This window comes from Scyliorhinus torazame, chromosome 12 (genome assembly GCF_047496885.1).
Source record: "Scyliorhinus torazame isolate Kashiwa2021f chromosome 12, sScyTor2.1, whole genome shotgun sequence".
Taxonomy (NCBI): domain Eukaryota; kingdom Metazoa; phylum Chordata; class Chondrichthyes; order Carcharhiniformes; family Scyliorhinidae; genus Scyliorhinus; species Scyliorhinus torazame.
Genome location: NC_092718.1, coordinates 133794420 through 133816197, shown reverse-complemented (window position 1 = coordinate 133816197; position 21778 = coordinate 133794420). Strand labels below are relative to the sequence as shown.

The window sequence follows — 21778 nt, the reverse complement described above, 5'->3', positions numbered from 1 at the left end:
GCACTCACTCAGTACTGACCCTCTGACAGTGCAGCGCTCCCTCAGTACTGAACCTCTGACAGTGCAGCGCTCCCTCAGTACTGACCCTCTGACAGTGCAGCACTCCCTCAGTCCTGACCCTCTGACAGTGCAGCACTCCCTCAGTACTGACCCTCTGACAGTGCAGCACTCCCTCAGTACTGACCCGCTGACAGTGCAGCGCTCCCTCAGTACTGACCCTCTGACAGTGCAGCGCTCCCTCAGTACTGACCCTCTGACAGTGCAGCGCTCCCTCAGTACTGACCCACTGACAGTGCAGCACTCCCTCAGTACTGACCCTCTGACAGTGCAATAGTCCCTCAGTACTGACCCTCTGACAGTGCAGCACTCCCTCAGTACTGACCCTCTGACAGTGCAACGCTCCCTCAGTACAAACCATCCGACGGTGCAGCACTCCCTCAGTACTGACCCGCTGACAGTGCAGCACTCCCTCAGTACTGACCCTCTGTCAGTGCATCACTCCCTCAGTACTGACCCTCTGACAGTGCAATAGTCCCTCAGTACTGACCCTCTGACAGTGCAGCACTCCCTCAGTACTGACCCTCTGACAGTGCAACGCTCCCTCAGTACTAACCATCCGACGGTGCAGCACTCCCTCAGTACTGTCCCTCTGAGAGTGCAGCGCTCCCTCAGTACTGACCCTCTGACAGTGCAGCATTCCCTCAGCACTGACCATCCGACGGTGCAGCGCTCCCTCAGTACTGACCCTCTGACAGTGCAACGCTCCCTCAGTACTAACCATCCGACAGTGCAGCACACCCTCAGTACTGACCCTCTGACAGTGCAGCGCTCCCTCAGCACTGACCATCCGACAGTGCAGCACTCCCTCAGTACTGACCCGCTGACAGTGCAGCGCTCCCTCAGTACTGACCCTCTGACAGTGCAGCGCTCCCTCAGTACTGACCCTCTGACAGTGCAGCGCTCCCTCAGTACTGACCCTCTGACAGTGCAGCGCTCCCTCAGTACTGACCCTCTGTCAGTGCATCACTCCCTCAGTACTGACCCTCTGACAGTGCAATAGTCCCTCGGTACTGACCCTCTGACAGTTGAGCACTCCCTCAGTACTGACCCTCTGACAGTGCACCGCTCCCTCAGTACTAACCATCCGACGGTGCAGCGCTCCCTCAGCGCTGACCCTCTGACAGTGCAGCATTCACTCAGCACTGACCATCCGACGGTGCAGCACTCCCTCAGTACTGACCCTCTGACAGTGCAGCACTCCCTCAGTACTGACCCTCGAACAGTGCAGCACTCCCTCAGTACTGACCCACTGACAGTGCAACGCTCACTCAGTACTAACCATCCGACGGTGCAGCGTAATTCCTGTAATTCCCTGGTTTGCCTCTACCACCCTTCTTCAAACATGGAACCACATTAGTCGTCCCCCAGTCCCCTGCGACCGGAGAGGAATTAAACATTTGGATCAGAGCCCCTGTACTTTCCTCGCTTGCCTCCCACAGGAGCCCGGGATCTCCGCTGGACCTAGGGATTTGTCCACTTTTAATCTGGCCAAAACCTCCAGGTCCTCCGCACTCCGTATGTCAAACCTACAGGTCCTCCACACTCCCTGTATTAAACCTCCAGGTCCCCTGCACTCACTATGTCAAACCTCCAGGTCCTCCGCACTCCCTGTATTAAACGTCCAGGTCCTCCGCACTCCCGATGTCAAACCTCCAGGTCCTCCGCACTCCCTGTATTAAACCTCCAGATCCTCTGCACTCCCTATGTCAAACCTTCAGGTCCTCCGCACTCCCTATGTCAAACCTCCAGGCCCTCCGCACTCCCTCTGTCAAACCTCCAGGTACTCTGCACTCCCTATGTCAAACCTCCAGATCCTCTGCACTCCCTATGTCAAACCTCCAGGCCCTCCGCACTCCCTCTGTCAAACCTCCAGGTACTCTGCACTCCCTATGTCAAACCTCCAGATCCTCTGAACGCCCTGTATTAAACCTCCAGGTCCTCCGCACTCCCTGTATTAAACCTCCAGATCCTCTGCACTCCCTATGTCAAACCTCCAGGCCCTCCGCACTCCCTATGTCAAACCTCCAGATCCTCTGCACGCCCTGTATTAAACATCCAGATCCTCCACACTCCCTGTATTAAACATCCAGATCCTCCACACTCCCTACGTCAAACCTCCCGTTACTCCGCACTCCCTATGTCACACCTCCAGGTCCTCCACACTCCCTACGTCAAACCACCTGGTCCTCCGCACTCCCTATGTCAAACCTCCAGGTCCTCCGCACTCCCTGTATTAAACCTACAGGTCCACCGCACTCACTATGTCACACCTCCAGGTCCACAGCACTCCCTCTGTCAAAGGTCCAGGTCCTCCGCACTCCCTGTGTCAAACCTCCAGATCCTCTGCACTCCGATGTCAAACCTCCAGATCCTCCGCCCTCCCTGTATTAAACCTCCAGAGCCTCCGCACTCCCTATGTCAAACCTCCAGGTCCTCTGCACTCCCTGTGTCAAACCTCCAGGTCCTCCGTACTCCCTATGTCAAACCTCCAGATCCTCCGCACTCCCTGTATTAAACCTCCAGGTCCCCTGCACTCACTATGTCAAACCTCCAGGTCCTCCGCACTCCCTGTATTAAACGTCCAGGTCCTCCGCACTCCCGATGTCAAACCTCCAGGTCCTCCGCACTCCCTGTATTAAACCTCCAGATCCTCTGCACTCCCTATGTCAAACCTTCAGGTCCTCCGCACTCCCTATGTCAAACCTCCAGGCCCTCCGCACTCCCTCTGTCAAACCTCCAGGTACTCTGCACTCCCTATGTCAAACCTCCAGATCCTCTGCACTCCCTATGTCAAACCTCCAGGCCCTCCGCACTCCCTCTGTCAAACCTCCAGGTACTCTGCACTCACTATGTCAAACCTCCAGATCCTCTGAACGCCCTGTATTAAACCTCCAGGTCCTCCGCACTCCCTGTATTAAACCTCCAGATCCTCTGCACTCCCTATGTCAAACCTCCAGGCCCTCCGCACTCCCTATGTCAAACCTCCAGATCCTCTGCACGCCCTGTATTAAACATCCAGATCCTCCACACTCCCTGTATTAAACATCCAGATCCTCCACACTCCCTACGTCAAACCTCCCGATACTCCGCACTCCCTATGTCAAACCTCCAGGTCCTCCACACTCCCTACGTCAAACCACCTGGTCCTCCGCACTCCCTATGTCAAACCTCCAGGTCCTCCGCACTCCCTGTATTAAACCTACAGGTCCACCGCACTCACTATGTCACACCTCCAGGTCCACAGCACTCCCTATGTCAAAGGTCCAGGTCCTCCGCACTCCCTGTGTCAAACCTCCAGATCCTCTGCACTCCGATGTCAAACCTCCAGATCCTCCGCCCTCCCTGTATTAAACCTCCAGATCCTCCGCACTCCCTATGTCAAACCTCCAGGTCCTCTGCACTCCCTGTGTCAAACCTCCAGGTCCTCCGTACTCCCTATGTCAAACCTCCAGATCCTCCGCACTCCCTGTATTAAACCTCCAGATCCTCCGCACTCCCTATGTCAAATCTCCAGGGCCTCCGTACTCCCTGCATTAAACCTCCAGGTACTCCGAATTCCCTATGTCAAGCCTCCAGGTCCTCTGCACTCCCTGTATTAAACCTCCAGATCCTCTGCACTCCCTATGTCAAACCTCCAGATCCTCTGCACTCCCTATGTCAAACCTCCAGGCCCTCCGCACTCCCTCTGTCAAACCTCCAGGTACTCTGCACTCCCTATGTCAAACCTCCAGATCCTCTGCACGCCCTGTATTAAACATCCAGATCCTCCACACTCCCTATGTCAAACCTCCAGGTCCTCTGCACTCCCTGTGTCAAACCTCCAGGTCCTCCGTACTCCCTATGTCAAATCTCCAGGGCCTCCGTACTCCCTGCATTAAACCTCCAGATCCTCTGCAATCCCTATGTCAAACTTCAAGGTCCTCCGCATTCCATATGTCAAACCTCCAGGGCCTCCGTACTCCCTGCATTAAACCTCCAGGTCCTCCGCATTCCCTATGTCAAACCTTCAGGTCCTCTGCGCTCCCTGTGTCAAACCTCCAGGTCCTCCGTACTCCCTATGTCAAACCTCCAGATCCTCCGCACTCCCTGTATTAAACCTCCAGATCCTCCGCACTCCCTATGTCAAGCCTCCAGGGCCTCCGTACTCCCTGTATTAAACCTCCAGATCCTCTGCAATCCCAAAGTCAAACCTCCAGATCCTCCCCACTCCCTATGTCAAACCTCTAGATCCTCCGCACTCCCTGTATTAAAACTCAAGGTCCTCCGCACTCCCTGTATTAAACATCAAGGTCCTCCGCACTCCCAGTATTAATCCTCCAGGTCCTCCGCACTCCCGATGTCAAACCTCCAGGTCCTCCACACTCCCTGTGTCAAACCGCCAGATCCTCCGCATTCCCTTTGTCAAACCTCCAGGTCCTCCGCACTCCCTATGTCAAAGCTCCAGATCCTCTGCACTCCCTATGTCAAACCTCCAGGTCCTCCGCACTCCCTCTTGTAAACCTCCAGGTCCTCCGGACTCCCTATGTCAAACCTCCAGGTCCTCCACACTCCCTATGTCAAATCTCCAGGACTTCCGTACTCCCTGTATTAATCCTCCAGGTCCTCCGCACTCCCTATGTCAAACCTCGAGGTCCTCCGCACTCCCTGTGTCAAACCTCCAGGTCCTCTGCACTCCCTGTGTCAAACCTCCAGGTCCTGCGCACTCCCTGTATTAAACCTCCAGGTCCTCCGCACTCCCTATGTCAAACCTCCAGATACTCCGCACTCCCTGTATTAAACCTCCAAGTCCTCCGCACTCCCTATGTCAAACCTCCAGGTCCTCCACACTCCCTATGTCAATCCTCCAGGTCCTCTTCACTCCCTGTATTAATCCTCCAGGTCCTCTGCACTCCCTATGTCAAGTCACCAGGTCCTCCACACTCCCTGTGTCAAACCTCCAGGTCCTCCGCACTCCCTGTGTCAAACCTCCAGGTGCTCCGCACTCCCTGTGTCAATCCTTCAGATCCTCTGCACTCCCTATGTCAAACCTCCAGGTCCTCCGCATTCCCTGTGTCAAACCTCCAGGTCCTCCGCACTCCCTGTGTCAAACCTCCAGGTCCTCCGCACTCCCTGTGTCAAACCTCCAGGTGCTCCGCACTCCCTGTGTCAATCCTTCAGATCCTCTGCACTCCCTATGTCAAACCTCCAGGTCCTCCGCATTCCCTGTGTCAAACCTCCAGGTCCTCCGCACTCCCTATGTCAAACCTCCAGGTCCTCCGCATTCCCTGTGTCAAACGTCCAGGTCCTCCGCACTCCCTATGTCAAACCTCCAGGTACTCCGCACTCCCTATGTCAACCCTCCAGGTCCTCCGCACTCCCTATGTCAAATCTCCAGGTCCTCCGCACTCCCTATGTCAACCCTCCAGGTCCTCCGCACCCCCTATGTCAAATCTCCAGGTCCTCCTCACTCCCGATGTCAAACTTCCAGGTCCTCCTTACTCCCTATGTCAAACCTCCTGGTCCTCTGCACTCCCTGTATTAAACCTCCAGATCCTCCGCACTCCCTATGTCAAATCTCCAGGTACTCCGTACTCCCTATGTCAAACCTCCAGGTCCTCCGCACTCCCTATGTCAAACCTCCAGATCCTCCGCACTCCCTATGTCAAACCTCCAGGTCCTCCGCGCTCTCTATGTCAAACCTCCAGGTCCTCCGCATCCCTGTATTAAACCTCCGCACACCCTATGTCAAATCTCCAGGTCCTCTGCACACCCTATGTCAATCCTCCAGGTCCTCCGCACCCCCTATGTCAAATCTCCAGGTCCTCCGCACTCCCTGTGTCAAACCTCCAGATCCTCCGCACTCCCTATGTCAAACCTCCTGGTCCTCTGCACTCCCTGTATTAAACCTCCAGATCCTCCGCACTCCCTATGTCAAATCTCCAGGTCCTCCGTACTCCCTATGTCAAACCTCCAGGTCCTCCGCACTCCCTATGTCATACCTCCAGTTCCTCTGCACTCCCTATGTCAAACCTCGAGGTCCTCCGCACTCCCTATGTCAAACCTCCAGGTCCTCCGCGCTCTCTATGTCAAACCTCCAGGTCCTCCGCATCCCTGTATTAAACCTCCGCACACCCTATGTCAAACCTCCAGGTCCTCTGCACTCCCTATGTTAAACCTCCAGGTCCTCCGCACTCCCTATGTCAAACCTCCAGTTCCTCTGCACTCCCTATGTCAAACCTCGAGGTCCTCCGCACTCCCTATGTCAAACCTCCAGGTCCTCCGCGCTCTCTATGTCAAACCTCCAGGTCCTCCGTACTCCCTATGTCAAACCTCCAGATCCACCGCACTCCCTATGTCAAAGCTCCAGGTCGTCCATACTCCCTATGTCAAACCTCCAGATCCTCCGCACTCCCTGTATTAAACCTCCAGGTCATCCGCACTCCCTATGTCAAACATCCAGGTCCTCCGCATTCCCTATGTCAAAGCTCCAGGTCGTCCATACTCCCTATGTCAAACCTCCAGGTCCTCCGCACTCCCTCTGTCAAACCTCTAGGTCCTCCACACTCCCTATGTCAAACCTCCAGTTCCCCCGCACTCCCTATGTCAAACCTCCAGATCCTCCGCACTCCCTGTATTAAACATCCAGGTCCTCCGCACTCCCTATGTCAAACCTCCAGGTCCTCGGCACTCCCTATGGCAAACCTCCAGATCCTCCGCACTCCCTATGTCAAACCTCCAGGTCCTCCGCACTCCCTATGTTAAACCTCCAGGTCCTCCGCACTCCCTATGTCAAACCTCCAGTTCCTCTGCACTCCCTATGTCAAACCTCCAGGTCCTCCGCACTCCCTATGTCAAACCTCCAGATCCTCTGCACTCCCTCTGTCAAACCTCCAGGTCCTCCGCGCTCTCTATGTCACACCTGCAGGTCCTCCGCGCTCTCTATGTCAAACCTCCAGGTCCTCCGCACTCCCTATGTCAAACCTCCAGGTCCTCCGCACTCCCTATGTCACACCTGCAGGTCCTCCGCGCTCTCTATGTCAAACCTCCAGGTCCTCCGCACTCTCTATGTCAAACCTCAAGGTCCTCCGCACTCTCTATGTCAAATCTCCAGCTCCTCCGCACTCTCTATGTCAAACCTCCAGATCCTTCGCACGCCCTCGTCAAACCTCCAGGTCCTCCGCACTCTCTATGTCAAACCTCCAGGTCCTCCACACTCACTATGTCAAACCTCCAGGTCCTCCGCACTCCCTATGTCAAACCTCCAGATCCTCTGCACTCCCTGTGTCAAACCTCCAGATACTCCACACTCCCTATGTCAAACCTCCAGGTCCTCCGCACTCCCTATGTCAAACCTCCAGGTCCTCTGCACTCCCTGTATTAAACCTCCAGGTCCTCTGCACTCCCTGTATTAAACCTCCAGGTCCTCTGCACTCCCTGTATTAAACCTCCATGTCCTCCGCACTCCCTATGTCAAACCTCCAAGTCCTCGGCACTCCCTATGTCAAACCTCCAAGTCCTCCGCACTCCCTATGTCAAACCTCCAAGTCCTCTGCACTCCCTATGTCAAACCTCCAGGTCCTCCGCACTCCCTATGTCAAACCTCCAGGTCCTTAGCACTCCCTATGTCAAACCTCCAGATCCTCCGCACTCCCTATGTCAAACCTCCAAGTCCTCCGCACTCCCTATGTCAAACCTCCAAGTCCTCTGCACTCCCTATGTCAAACCTCCAGGTCCTCCGCACTCCCTATGTCAAACCTCCATGTCCTCCGCACACCCCATGTCAAACCTCCAAGTCCTCCGCACTCCCTATGTCAAACCTCCAAGTCCTCCGCACTCCCTATGTCAAACCTCGAGGTCCTCTGCACTCCCTATGTCAAATCACCAGGTCCTCCACACTCCCTATGTCAAACCTCCAGATCCTCCACACTCCCTGTATTTTACCTCCATGTCCTCCGCACACCCTATGTCAAACCTCCAAGTCCTCCGCACTCCCTATGTCAAACCTCCAAGTCCTCTGCACTCCCTATGTCAAACCTCCAGGTCCTCCGCACTCCCTATATCAAACCTCCAGATCCTCTGCACTCCATGTATTAAGCCTCCAGTTCCTCCGTACTCCCAATGTCAAAGCTCCAGGTCATCCGCACTCCCTATGTCAAGCCTCCAGATCCTCAGCACTCCATGTATTAAGCCTCCAGTTCCTCCGTACTCCCCGTGTCAAACCTCCAGGTCCTCCGCACTCCCTGTGTCAAACCTCCAGGTGCTCCGCACTCCCTGTGTCAAACCTCCAGGTCCTCCGCACTCCCTATGTCAAACCTCCAGATCCTCCGCACTCCCTGTGTCAATCCTTCAGATCCTCTGCACTCCCTATGTCAAACCTCCAGGTCCTCCGCACTCCCTATGTCAAACCTCCAGATCCTCCGCACTCCCTGTGTCAATCCTTCAGATCCTCTGCACTCCCTATGTCAAACCTCCAGGTCCTCCGCACTCCCTATGTCAAACCTCCTGGTCCTCCGCACTCCCTATGTCAAACCTCCAGGTCCTCCGCACTCCCTGTGTCAATCCTTCAGGTCCTCTGCACTCCCTATGTCAAACCTCCAGGTCCTCCGCATTCCCTATGTCAAACCTCCAGGTCCTCCGCGCTCTCTATGTCAAACCTCCAGGTCCTCCGCACTCCCTGTATTAAACCTCCAGGTCCTCTGCACTCCCTATGTCAAACCTCCAGGTCCTCTGCACTCCCTATGTCAAATCTCCAGGTCCTCCGCACTCCATGTGTCAAACCTCCAGATCCTCCGCACTCCCTATGTCAAACCTCCTGGTCCTCTGCACTCCCTGTATTAAACCTCCAGGTCCTCCGCACTCCCTATGTCAAATCTCCAGGTCCTCCGGACTCCCTATGTCAAACCTCCAGGTCCTCCGCGCTCTCTATGTCAAACCTCCAGGTCCTCCTTACTCCCTGTGTCAAACCTCCAGATCCTCCGCACTCCCTATGTCAAACCTCCAGGTCCTCCGCGCTCTCTATGTCAAACTTCCAGGTCCTCCTTACTCCCTATGTCAAACCTCCTGGTCCTCTGCACTCCCTGTATTAAACCTCCAGGTCCTCCGCGCTCTCTATGTCAAACCTCCAGGTCCTCCGCACTCCCTATGTCAAACCTCCAGGTCCTCCGCACTCCCTATGTCAAACGTCCAGATCCTCTGCACTCCCTATGTCAAACCTCCAGGTCCTCCGCGCTCTCTATGTCAAAGCTCCAGGTCGTCCATACTCCCTATGTCAAACCTCCAGGTCCTCTGCACTCCCTATGTCAAAGCTCCAGGTCGTCCATACTCCCTATGTCAAACCTCCAGATCCTCCGCACTCCCTGTATTAAACCTCCAGGTCCTCCGCACTCCCTGTATTAAACCTCCAGGTCATCCGCACTCCCTATGTCAAACCTCTAGGTCCTCCACACTCCCTATGTCAAACCTCCAGTTCCCCCGCACTCCCTATGTCAAACCTCCAGATCCTCCGCACTCCCTATGTCAAACCTCCAGGTCCTCCGCACTCCCTATGTTAAACCTCCAGGTCCTCCGCACTCCCTATGTCAAACCTCCAGTTCCTCTGCACTCCCTATGTCAAACCTCGAGGTCCTCCGCACTCCCTATGTCAAACCTCCAGATCCTCCGCACTCCCTATGTCAAACCTCCAGGTCCTCCGCACTCCCTATGTCAAACCTCCAGGTCCTCCGCACTCCCTATGTCAAACTTCCAGTTCCTCTGCACTCCCTATGTCAAACCTCGAGGTCCTCCGCACTCCCTATGTCAAACCTCCAGGTCCTCCGCACTCCCTATGTCAAACCTCATGGTCCTCCGCACTCCCTATGTCACACCTGCAGGTCCTCCGCGCTCTCTATGTCAAACCTCCAGGTCCTCCGCACTCCCTATGTCAAACCTCCAGGTCCTCCGCACTCGCTATGTCAAACCTCCAGGTCCTCCGCACTCCCTATGTCAAACCTCCAGGTCCTCCGCACTCCCTATGTCACACCTGCAGGTCCTCCGCGCTCTCTATGTCAAACCTCCAGGTCCTCCGCACTCCCTATGTCACACCTGCAGGTCCTCCGCGCTCTCTATGTCAAACCTCCAGGTCCTCCGCACTCCCTATGTCAAACCTCCAGGTCCTCCGCACTCTCTATGTCAAACCTTAAGGTCCTCCGCACTCTCTATGTCAAATCTCCAGCTCCTCCGCACTCTCTATGTCAAACCTCCAGATCCTTCGCACGCCCTCGTCAAACCTCCAGGTCCTCCGCACTCTCTATGTCAAACCTCCAGGTCCTCCACACTCCCTATGTCAAACCTCCAGGTCCTCCGCACTCCCTATGTCAAACCTCCAGGTCCTCTGCACTCCCTGTATTAAACCTCCATGTCCTCCGCACTCCCTATGTCAAACCTCCAGGTCCTCTGCACTCCCTGTATTAAACCTCCAAGTCCTCCGCACTCCCTATGTCAAACCTCCAGGTCCTCTGCACTCCCTATGTCAAACCTCCAAGTCCTCCGCACTCCCTATGTCAAACCTCCAGGTCCTCTGCACTCCCTATGTCAAACCTCCAAGTCCTCCGCACTCCCTATGTCAAACCTCCAGGTCCTCCGCACACCCTATGTCAAACCTCCAGGTCCTCTGCACTCCCTATGTCAAACCTCCAGGTCCTCCGCACACCCTATGTCAAACCTCCAGGTCCTCTGCACTCCCTATGTCAAACCTCCAGGTCCTCCGCACACCCTATGTCAAACCTCCAGGTCCTCCGCACTCCCTATGTCAAACCTCCAGGTCCTCCGCACTCCCTATGTCAAACCTCCAGGTCCTCCGCACTCCCTATGTCAAACCTCCAGGTCCTCCGCACTCCCTATGTCAAACCTCCAGGTCCTCCGCACTCCCTATGTCAAACCTCCAGGTCCTCCGCACTCTCTATGTCAAACCTCCAGATCCTCTGCACTCCATGTATTAAGCCTCCAGTTCCTCCGTACTCCCTATGTCAAACCTCCAGGTCCTCCGTACTCCCTATGTCAAAGCTCCAGGTCGTCCATACTCCCTATGTCAAACCTCCAGATCCACCGCACTCCCAATGTCAAAGCTCCAGGTCATCCGCATTCCCTATGTCAAGCCTCCAGATCCTCAGCACTCCATGTATTAAGCCTCCAGTTCCTCCGTACTCCCTATGTCAAATCTCCTGGTCCTCTGCACTCCCTATGTCAAACCTCCAGCTCCTCCGCACTGCCTATGTCAAACCTCCAGATCCTCCGCACTCCCTATGTCAACCCTCCAGAGACTCCGCACTCCCTATGTCAAATCTCCAGGTCCTCTGCACTCCCTATATCACACCTCCAGGTCCTCCGTACTCCCTAAGTCAAACCTCCAGATCCACCGCACTCCCTATGTCAAAACTCCAGGTCCTCCACACTCCCTGTATTAAACCTCCAGGTCCTCCGCACTCCCTATGTCAAACCTCCAGATACTCCGCACTCCCTGTATTAAACCTCCAAGTCCTCCGCACTCCCTATGTCAAACCTCCAGGTCCTCTGCACTCTCTATGTCAAACCTCCAGGTCCTCCGCACTCCCTATGTTAAACCTCCAGGTCCTCCGCACTCCCTATGTCAAACCTCCAGATCCTCCGCACTCCCTGTATTAAACCTCCAGGTCCTCCGGACTCCCTATGTCAAACCTCCAGGTCCTCCACACTCCCTATGTCAAACCTCCAGGTCCTCCGTACTCCCGGTGTCAAACCTCCAGGTGCTCCGCACTCCCTGTGTCAATCCTTCAGATCCTCTGCACTCCCTATGTCAAACCTCCAGGTCCTCTGCACTCCCTGTGTCAAACGTTCATGACATCCGCACTCCCTATGTCAAACCTCCAGGTCCTGCGCACTCCCTGTATTAAACCTCCAGGTCCTCCGCACTCCCTATGTCAAACCTCCAGATACTCCGCACTCCCTGTATTAAACCTCCAAGTCATCCGCACTCCCTATGTCAAACCTCCAGGTCCTCCACACTCCCTATGTCAATCCTCCAGGTCCTCTGCACTCCCTGTATTAATCCTCCAGGTCCTCTGCACTCCCTATGTCAAGTCACCAGGTCCTCCACACTCCCTGTGTCAAACCTCCAGGTCCTCCGCACTCCCGGTGTCAAACCTCCAGGTCCTCCGCACTCCCGGTGTCAAACCTCCAGGTGCTCCGCACTCCCTGTGTCAATCCTTCAGATCCTCTGCACTCCCTATGTCAAACCTCCAGGTCCTCCGCATTCCCTGTGTCAAACCTCCAGGTCCTCCGCACTCCCTATGTCAACCCTCCAGGTCCTCCGCACTCCCTATGTCAAACCTCCAGGTACTCCGCACTCCCTATGTCAACCCTCCAGGTCCTCCGCACTCCCTATGTCAACCCTCCAGGTCCTCCGCACTCCCTATGTCAAACCTCCAGGTACTCCGCACTCCCTATGTCAACCCTCCAGGTCCTCCGCACTCCCTATGTCAAATCTCCAGGTCCTCCGCACTCCCTATGTCAAACCTCCAGGTCCTCCGCACTCCCTATGTCAAACCTCCAGGTACTCCGCACTCCCTATGTCAACCCTCCAGGTCCTCCGCACTCCCTATGTCAAATCTCCAGGTCCTCCGCACTCCCTATGTCAAACCTCCAGGTCCTCCGCACCCCCTATGTCAAATCTCCAGGTCCTCCGCACTCCCTGTGTCAAACCTCCAGATCCTCCGCACTCCCTATGTCAAACCTCCAGGTCCTCCGTACTCCCTATGTCAAACCTCCAGGTCCTCCGCACTCCCTGTATTAAACTTCCAGGTCCTCCTCACTCCCGATGTCAAACTTCCAGGTCCTCCTTACTCCCTATGTCAAACCTCCTGGTCCTCTGCACTCCCTGTATTAAACCTCCAGATCCTCCGCACTCCCTATGTCAAATCTCCAGGTCCTCCGTACTCCCTATGTCAAACCTCCAGATCCTCCGCACTCCCTATGTTAAACCTCCAGGTCCTCCGCACTCCCTATGTCAAACCTCCAGGTCCTCCGCATCCCTGTATTAAACCTCCGCACACCCTATGTCAAACCTCCAGGTCCTCTGCACTCTCTATGTCAAACCTCCAGGTCCTCCGCGCTCTCTATGTCAAACCTCCAGGTCCACCGCACTCCCTATGTCAAACCTCCAGATCCTCCGCGCTCTCTATGTCAAACCTCCAGGTCCTCCATACTCCCTATGTCAAACCTCCAGATCCTCCGCGCTCTCTATGTCAAACCTCCAGGTCCTCCGCACTCCCTATGTCAAAGCTCCAGGTCGTCCTTACTCCCTATGTCAAACCTCCAGATCCTCCGCACTCCCTGTATTAAACCTCCAGGTCATCCGCACTCCCTATGTCAAACATCCAGGTCCTCCGCACTCCCTCTGTCAAACCTCTAGGTCCTCCACACTCCCTATGTCAAACCTCCAGGTCCTCTGCACTCCCTATGTCAAACCTCCAGGTCCCCCGCACTCCCTATGTCAAACCTCCAGATCCTCCGCACTCCCTGTATTAAACATCCAGGTCCTCCGCACTCCCTATGTCAAACCTCCAGATCCTCCGCACTCCCTATGTCAAACCTTCAGGTCCTCCGCACTCCCTGTATTAAACCTCCAGGTCCCCCGTACTCCCTACGTCAAACCTCCAGATCCTCCGCACTCCCTATGTTAAACCTCCAGGTCCTCCGCACTCCCTATGTCAAACCTCCAGTTCCTCTGCACTCCCTATGTCAAACCTCGAGGTCCTCTGCACTCCCTATGTCAAACCTCCAGGTCCTCTGCACTCCCTATGTCAAACCTCCAGGTCCTCCGCGCTCTCTATGTCAAACCTCCAGGTCCTCCGCACTCCCTATGTCAAACCTCCAGGTCCTCCGCACTCCCTATGTCACACCTGCAGGTCCTCCGCGCTCTCTATGTCAAACCTCCAGGTCCTCCGCACTCCCTATGTCAAACCTCCAGTTCCTCTGCACTCCCTATGTCAAACCTCCAGGTCCTCCGCGCTCTCTATGTCAAACCTCCAGGTCCTCCGCACTCCCTATGTCAAACCTCCAGGTCCTCCGCACTCTCTATGTCAAACCTCCAGGTCCTCCGCACTCTCTATGTCAAATCTCCAGCTCCTCCGCACTCTCTATGTCAAACCTCCAGATCCTTCGCACTCCCTCGTCAAACCTCCAGGTCCTCCGCACTCTCTATGTCAAACCTCCAGGTCCTCCACACTCACTATGTCAAACCTCCAGGTCCTGCGCACTCCCTGTATTAAACCTCCAGGTCCTCCGCACTCCCTATGTCAAACCTCCAGATACTCCGCACTCCCTGTATTAAACCTCCAAGTCATCCGCACTCCCTATGTCAAACCTCCAGGTCCTCCACACTCCCTATGTCAATCCTCCAGGTCCTCTGCACTCCCTGTATTAATCCTCCAGGTCCTCTGCACTCCCTATGTCAAGTCACCAGGTCCTCCACACTCCCTGTGTCAAACCTCCAGGTCCTCCGCACTCCCGGTGTCAAACCTCCAGGTGCTCCGCACTCCCTGTGTCAATCCTTCAGATCCTCTGCACTCCCTATGTCAAACCTCCAGGTCCTCCGCATTCCCTGTGTCAAACCTCCAGGTCCTCCGCACTCCCTATGTCAACCCTCCAGGTCCTCCGCACTGCCTATGTCAACCCTCCAGGTACTCCGCACTCCCTATGTCAACCCTCCAGGTCCTCCGCACTCCCTATGTCAAATCTCCAGGTCCTCCGCACTCCCTATGTCAAACCTCCAGGTCCTCCGCACTCCCTATGTCAAATCTCCTGGTCCTCCGCACTCCCTATGTCAACCCTCCAGGTCCTCCGCACCCCCTATGTCAAATCTCCAGGTCCTCCGCACTCCCTGTGTCAAACCTCCAGATCCTCCGCACTCCCTATGTCAAACCTCCAGGTCCTCTGCACTCCCTGTATTAAACTTCCAGGTCCTCCTCACTCCCGATGTCAAACTTCCAGGTCCTCCTTACTCCCTATGTCAAACCTCCTGGTCCTCTGCACTCCCTGTATTAAACCTCGAGATCCCCCGCACTCCCTATGTCAAATCTCCAGGTCCTCCGTACTCCCTATGTCAAACCTCCAGATCCTCCGCACTCCCTATGTTAAACCTCCAGGTCCTCCGCACTCCCTATGTCAAACCTCCAGTTCCTCTGCACTCCCTATGTCAAACCTCGAGGTCCTCCGTACTCCCTATGTCAAACCTCCAGATCCTCCGCACTCCCTATGTCAAACCTCCAGGTCCACCGCGCTCTCTATGTCAAACCTCCAGGTCCTCCGCATCCCTGTATTAACCCTCCGCACACCCTATGTCAAACCTCCAGGTCCTCTGCACTCTCTATGTCAAACCTCCAGGTCCTCCGCACTCCCTATGTTAAACCTCCAGGTCCTCCGCACTCCCTATGTCAAACCTCCAGTTCCTCTGCACTCCCTATGTCAAACCTCGAGGTCCTCCGCACTCCCTATGTCAAACCTCCAGGTCCTCCGCGCTCTCTATGTCAAACCTCCAGGTCCTCCGCACTCCCTATGTCAAACCTCCAGGTCCTCCGCGCTCTCTATGTCAAACCTCCAGGTCCTCCGTACTCCCTATGTCAAACCTCCAGATCCACCGCACTCCCTATGTCAAAGCTCCAGGTCGTCCATACTCCCTATGTCAAACCTCCAGATCCTCCGCACTCCCTGTATTAAACCTCCAGGTCATCCGCACTCCCTATGTCAAACATCCAGGTCCTCCGCACTCCCTCTGTCAAACCTCTAGGTCCTCCACACTCCCTATGTCAAACCTCCAGGTCCTCTGCACTCCCTATGTCAAACCTCCAGGTCCCCCGCACTCCCTATGTCAAACCTCCAGATCCTCCGCACTCCCTGTATTAAACATCCAGGTCCTCCGCACTCCTTATGTCAAACCTCCAGGTCCTCGGCACTCCCTATGTCAAACCTCCAGATCCTCCGCACTCCCTATGTCAAACCTCCAGGTCCTCCGCACTCCCTGTATTAAACCTCCAGGTCCTCCACACTCCTTATGTCAAATCTCCAGTTCCTCTGCACTCCCTATGTCAAACCTCCAGGTCCTCCGCACTCCCTGTATTAAACCTCCAGGTCCTCCGTACTCCCTATGTCAAACCTCCAGGTCCTCCGCACTCCCTGTATTAAACCTCCAGGTCCTCCGTACTCCCTATGTCAAATCTCCAGTTCCTCTGCACTCCCTATGTCAAATCTCCAGTTCCTCTGCACTCCCTATGTCAAACCTCCAGGTCCTCTGCACTCCCTATGTCAAACCTCCAGGTCCTCCGCACTCCCTGTATTAAACCTCCAGGTCCTCCGTACTCCCTATTTCAAATCTCCAGTTCCTCTGCACTCCCTATGTCAAATCTCCAGTTCCTCTGCACTCCCTATGTCAAACCTCCAGGTCCTCCGCATTCCCTATGTCAAACCTCCAGGTCCTCCGCACTCCCTATGTCACACCTGCAGGTCCTCCACACTCCCTATGTCAAACCTCCAGGTCCTCCGCACTCTCTATGTCAAACCTCCAGGTCCTCCGCACTCTCTATGTCAAATCTCCAGCTCCTCCGCACTCTCTATGTCACACCTGCAGGTCCTCCACACTCCCTATGTCAAACCTCCAGGTCCTCCGCACTCTCTATGTCAAACCTCCAGGTCCTCCGTACTCCCTATGTCAAATCTCCAGTTCCTCTGCACTCCCTATGTCAAATCTCCAGTTCCTCTGCACTCCCTATGTCAAACCTCCAGGTCCTCCGCATTCCCTATGTCAAACCTCCAGGTCCTCCGCACTCCCTATGTCACACCTGCAGGTCCTCCACACTCTCTATGTCAAACCTCCAGGTCCTCCGCACTCCCTATGTCACACCTGCAGGTCCTCCACACTCCCTATGTCAAACCTCCAGGTCCTCCGCACTCTCTATGTCAAACCTCCAGATCCTTCGCACTCCCTCGTCAAACCTCCAGGTCCTCCGCACTCACTATGTCAAACCTCCAGGTCCTCCACACTCACTATGTCAAACCTCCAGATCCTCTGCACTCCCTATGTCAAACCTCCAGGTCCTCCGCAGTCCCTATGTCAAACCTCCAGGTCCTCTGCACTCTCTATGTCAAACCTCCAGGTCCTCCACACTCCCTGTATTAAACCTCCATGTCCTCCGCAGTCCCTATGTCAAACCTCCAAGTCCTCCGCACTCCCGATGTCAAACCTCCAGTTTATCTGCACTCCCTGTGTCAAACCTCCAGGTCCTCCGCGCTCTCTATGTCAAACCTCCAGGTCCTCCGCAGTCCCTATGTCAAACCTCCAGGTCCTCTGCACTCTCTATGTCAAACCTCCAGGTCCTCCACACTCCCTGTATTAAACCTCCATGTCCTCCGCAGTCCCTATGTCAAACCTCCAAGTCCTCCGCACTCCCGATGTCAAACCTCCAGTTCATCTGCACTCCCTGTGTCAAACCTCCAGGTCCTCCGCGCTCTCTATGTCAAACCTCCAGGTCCTCCGCACTCGCTATGTCAAACCTCCAGGTCCTCCGCACTCTCTATGTCAAACCTCCAGGTCCTCCGCACTCGCTATGTCAAACCTCCAGATCCTCCGTACTCCCTATGTCAAGCCTCCAGATCCACCGCACTCCCAATGTCAAAGCTCCAGGTCCTCTGCACTCCCTGTATTAAGCCTCCAGATCCTCCGCATTCCCTATGTCAAGCCTCCAGATCCTCAGCACTCCCTGTATTAAGCCTCCAGATCCTCCGTACTCCCTATGTCAAACCTCCAGGTCCTCTGCACTCCCTATGTCAAAACTCCAGGTCCTCCGCACTCCCTATGTCAAACCTCCAGATCCTCCGCACTCCCTATGTCAACCCTCCAGAGACTCCGCACTCCCTATGTCAAACCTCCAGGTCCTCTGCACTCCATGTATTAAGCCTCCAGTTCCTCCGTACTCCCTATGTCAAACCTCCAGGTCCTCTGCACTCCCTATGTCAAAACTCCAGGTCCTCCGCACTCCCTATACCAAACCTCCAGGTCCTCGGCACTCCCTATGTCAAACCTCCAGATCCTCCGCACTCCCTATATCAACCCTCCAGGTCCTCCGTACTCCCTATGTCAAACCTCCAGATCCACCGCACTCCCAATGTCAAAGCTCCAGGTCCTCTGCACTCCCTGTATTAAGCCTCCAGATCCTCCGCATTCCCTATGTCAAGCCTCCAGATCCTCCGCACTCCCTGTATTAAACCTCCAGGTCCTCCGCATTCCCAATGTCAAACATTCAGGTCCTCCGCACTCCCTCTGTCAAACCTCCAGGTCCTCTGCACTCCCTATGTCAAAACTCCAGGTCCTCCACACTCCCTGTATTAAAGCTCCAGGTCCTCCGCACTCCCTGTATTAAACCTCCAGGTCCTCCGCACTCCCTATGTCAAACCTTCAGGTCCTCCGCACTCCCTGTATTAAACCTCCAGGTCCACCGCACTCCATATGTCAAACCTCCAGGTCCTCTGCACTCCCTCTGTCAAACCTCGAGGTCCTCCGCACTCCCTGTATTAAACATCCAGGTCCTCTGCACTCCCTATGTCAAACCTCCAGATCCTCCACACTCCCGATGTCAAACCTCCAGGTCCTCTGCACTCCCTGTATTAAACCTCCAGGTCCTCCACACTCCCTATGTCAAACCTCCAGATCCTCTGCACTCCCTGTATTAAACCTCCATTCCTCCGCACTCCCTATGTCAAACCTCCAGGTCCTCCGCACTCCCTATGTCAAACCTCCAGGTCCTCCGCATCCCTGTATTAAACCTCCAGGTCCTCCGCACTCCCTATGTCAAACCTCCAGGTCCTCCGCAGTCCCTATGTCAAACCTCCAGATCCTCTGCACTCCCTGTATTAAACCTCCATTCCTCCGCACTCCCTATGTCAAACCTCCAGGTCCTCTGCACTCCCTATGTCAAACCTCCAGGTCCTCCGCATCCCTGTATTAAACCTCCAGGTCCTCCACACTCCCTATGTCAAACCACCAGGTCCTCCGCACTCCCTGTGTCAAACCTCCAGATCCTTCGCACTCCCTATGTCAAACCTCCAGGTCCTCCGCACTCCCTGTATTAAACCTCCAGTCCTCCGCGCTCCCCATGTCAATCCTCCAGATCCTCCGCACTCCCTGTATTAAATCTCCAGGTACTCTGCACTCCCTCTGTCAACCCTCCAGGTCCTTCACACTGCCTATGTCAACCCTCCAGGTCCTCCGCACACCCTGTATTAAACATCCAGGTCCTCCACACTCCCTGTATTAAAGCTCCAGGTCCTCTGCACTCCCTGTATTACACCTCCAGGTCCTCCGCACTCCCTATGTCAAACCTCGAGGCCCTCTGCACTGCCTATGTCAAACCTCCAGGTCCTCCGCACTCCCTGTATTAAACCTCCAGGTCCTCCGCACTCCCTATGTCAAACCTCGAGGTCCTCTGCACTCCCTATGTCAAATCACCAGGTCCTCCACACTCCCTATGTCAAACCTCCAGATCCTCCACACTCCCTGTATTTTACCTCCATGTCCACCGCACTCCCTATGTCAAACCTCCAAGTCCTCCGCACTCCCTATGTCAAACCTCCAGGTCCTCTGCACTCCCTCTACTAAACCTCCAGGTCCTCCGCACTCCCTATGTCAAACCTCCAGGTCCTCTGCACTCCCTGTATTAAACCTCCAGGTCCTCCGCACTCCCTATGTCAAACCTCCAGGTTCTCCTAACTCCCTGTATTAAACCTCCAGGTCCTCCGCGCTCTCTATGTCAAACGTCCAGGTCCTCCGCACTCCCTCTGTCAAACCTCCAGATCCTCCGTACTCCCTATGTCAAACCTCCAGATCCTCCGCACTCCCTATGTCAAACCTCCAGATCCTCCGCACTCCCTATGTCAAACCTCCAGATCCTCTGCACTCCATGTATTAAGCCTCCAGTTCCTCCGTACTCCCTATGTCAAACCTCCAGATCCTCCGCACTCCCTGTGTCAAACCTCCAGATCCTCCGCACTCCCTATGTCAAACCACCAGGTCCTCCGTACTCCCTATGTCAAACCTCCAGATCCTCCGCACTCCCTGTGTCAAACCTCCAGATCCTCCGCACTCCCTATGTCAAACCTCCAGGTCCTCCGCACTCCCTGTATTAAACCTCCAGGTCCTCTGCACTCCCTATGTCAAACCTCCAGGTCCTCTGCACTCCCTATGTCAAAACTCCAGGTCCTCCGCACACCCTATGTCAACCCTCCACGTCCTCCGCACTCCCTGTATTAAACCTCCTGGTCCTCGCACTCCCTATGTCAAACCTCCAGGTCCTCTGCACTCCCTATGTCAAACCTCAAGGCCCCCTGCACTCCCTGTATTAAACCTCCAGATCCTCCACACTCCCTATGTCAAACCGCCAGATCCTCCACACTCCCTATGTCAAACCTCCAGGTCCTCCGCACTCCCTGTATTACACCTCCAGGTCCTCTGCACTCCATATGTCAAACCTCCAGATCCTCCGCACTCCCTGTATTAAACATCCAGGTCCTCCGCACTCCCTGTATTAAACCTCCAGTCATCCGCACTCCCTATGTCAAACCTCCAGGTCCTCTGCACTCCCTGTATTAAACCTCCAGTCATCCGCACTCCCTATGTCAAACCTCCAGGTCCTCTGCACTCCCTGCATTAAACCTCCTGGTCCTCCGCACTCCCTATGTCAAACCTCCAGATACTCCACACTCCCTGTGTCAAACCTCCAGGTCCTCCGCATCCCTGTATTAAACCTCCAGGTCCTCCGCACTCCCTATGTCAAACCTCCATGTCCTCCGCACTCCCTGTATTAAACCTCCTGGTCCTCGCACTCCCAATGTCAAACCTCCAGATCCTCCGCACTCCCTGTATTAAACATCCAGGTCCTCCGCACTCCCTGTATTAAACCTCCAGTCATCCGCACTCCCTATGTCAAACCTCCAGGTCCTCTGCACTCCCTGTATTAAACCTCCAGTCATCCGCACTCCCTATGTCAAACCTCCAGGTCCTCTGCACTCCCTGTATTAAACCTCCTGGTCCTCCGCACTCCCTATGTCAAACCTCCAGATACTCCGCACTCCCTGTGTCAAACCTCCAGGTCCTCCGCATCCCTGTATTAAACCTCTTGGTCCTCGCACTCCCTATGTCAAACCTCCAGGTCCTCCGCAGTCCCTATGTCAAACCTCCAGATCCTCTGCACTCCCTATGTCAAACCTCCAGGTCCTCCGCATCCCTGTCTTAAACCTCTTGGTCCTCTGCACTCCCTATGTCAAACCTCCAGATCCTCCGCAGTCCCTATGTCAAACCTCCAGATCCTCTGCACTCCCTATGTCAAACCTCCAGGTCCTCCGCACTCCCTATGTCAAACCTCCAGATACTCCACACTCCCTGTATTAAACCTCCAGGTCCTCGGCACTCCCTATGTCAAACCGCCAGATCCTCCGCACTCCCTATGTCAAACCGCCAGATCCTCCACACTCCCTTTGTCAAACCTCCAGGTCCTCCGCACTCCCTGTATTACACCTCCAGGTCCTCTGCACTCCATATGTCAAACCTCCAGATCCTCCGCACTCCCTGTATTAAACATCCAGGTCCTCCGCACTCCCTGTATTAAACCTCCAGTCATCCGCACTCCCTATGTCAAACCTCCAGGTCCTCTGCACTCCCTGTATTAAACCTCCTGGTCCT

The 21778-nt window shown here is 55.1% G+C and overlaps 1 protein-coding gene across 2 annotated transcripts in view; it reads left to right on the top strand.

Moving 5' to 3' along the window:
* The window catches only part of atp1a3b (ATPase Na+/K+ transporting subunit alpha 3b), a 762330-nt gene that overhangs the window by 273073 nt on the left and 467479 nt on the right, over positions 1 to 21778 (top strand). The window lies entirely within an intron of this gene.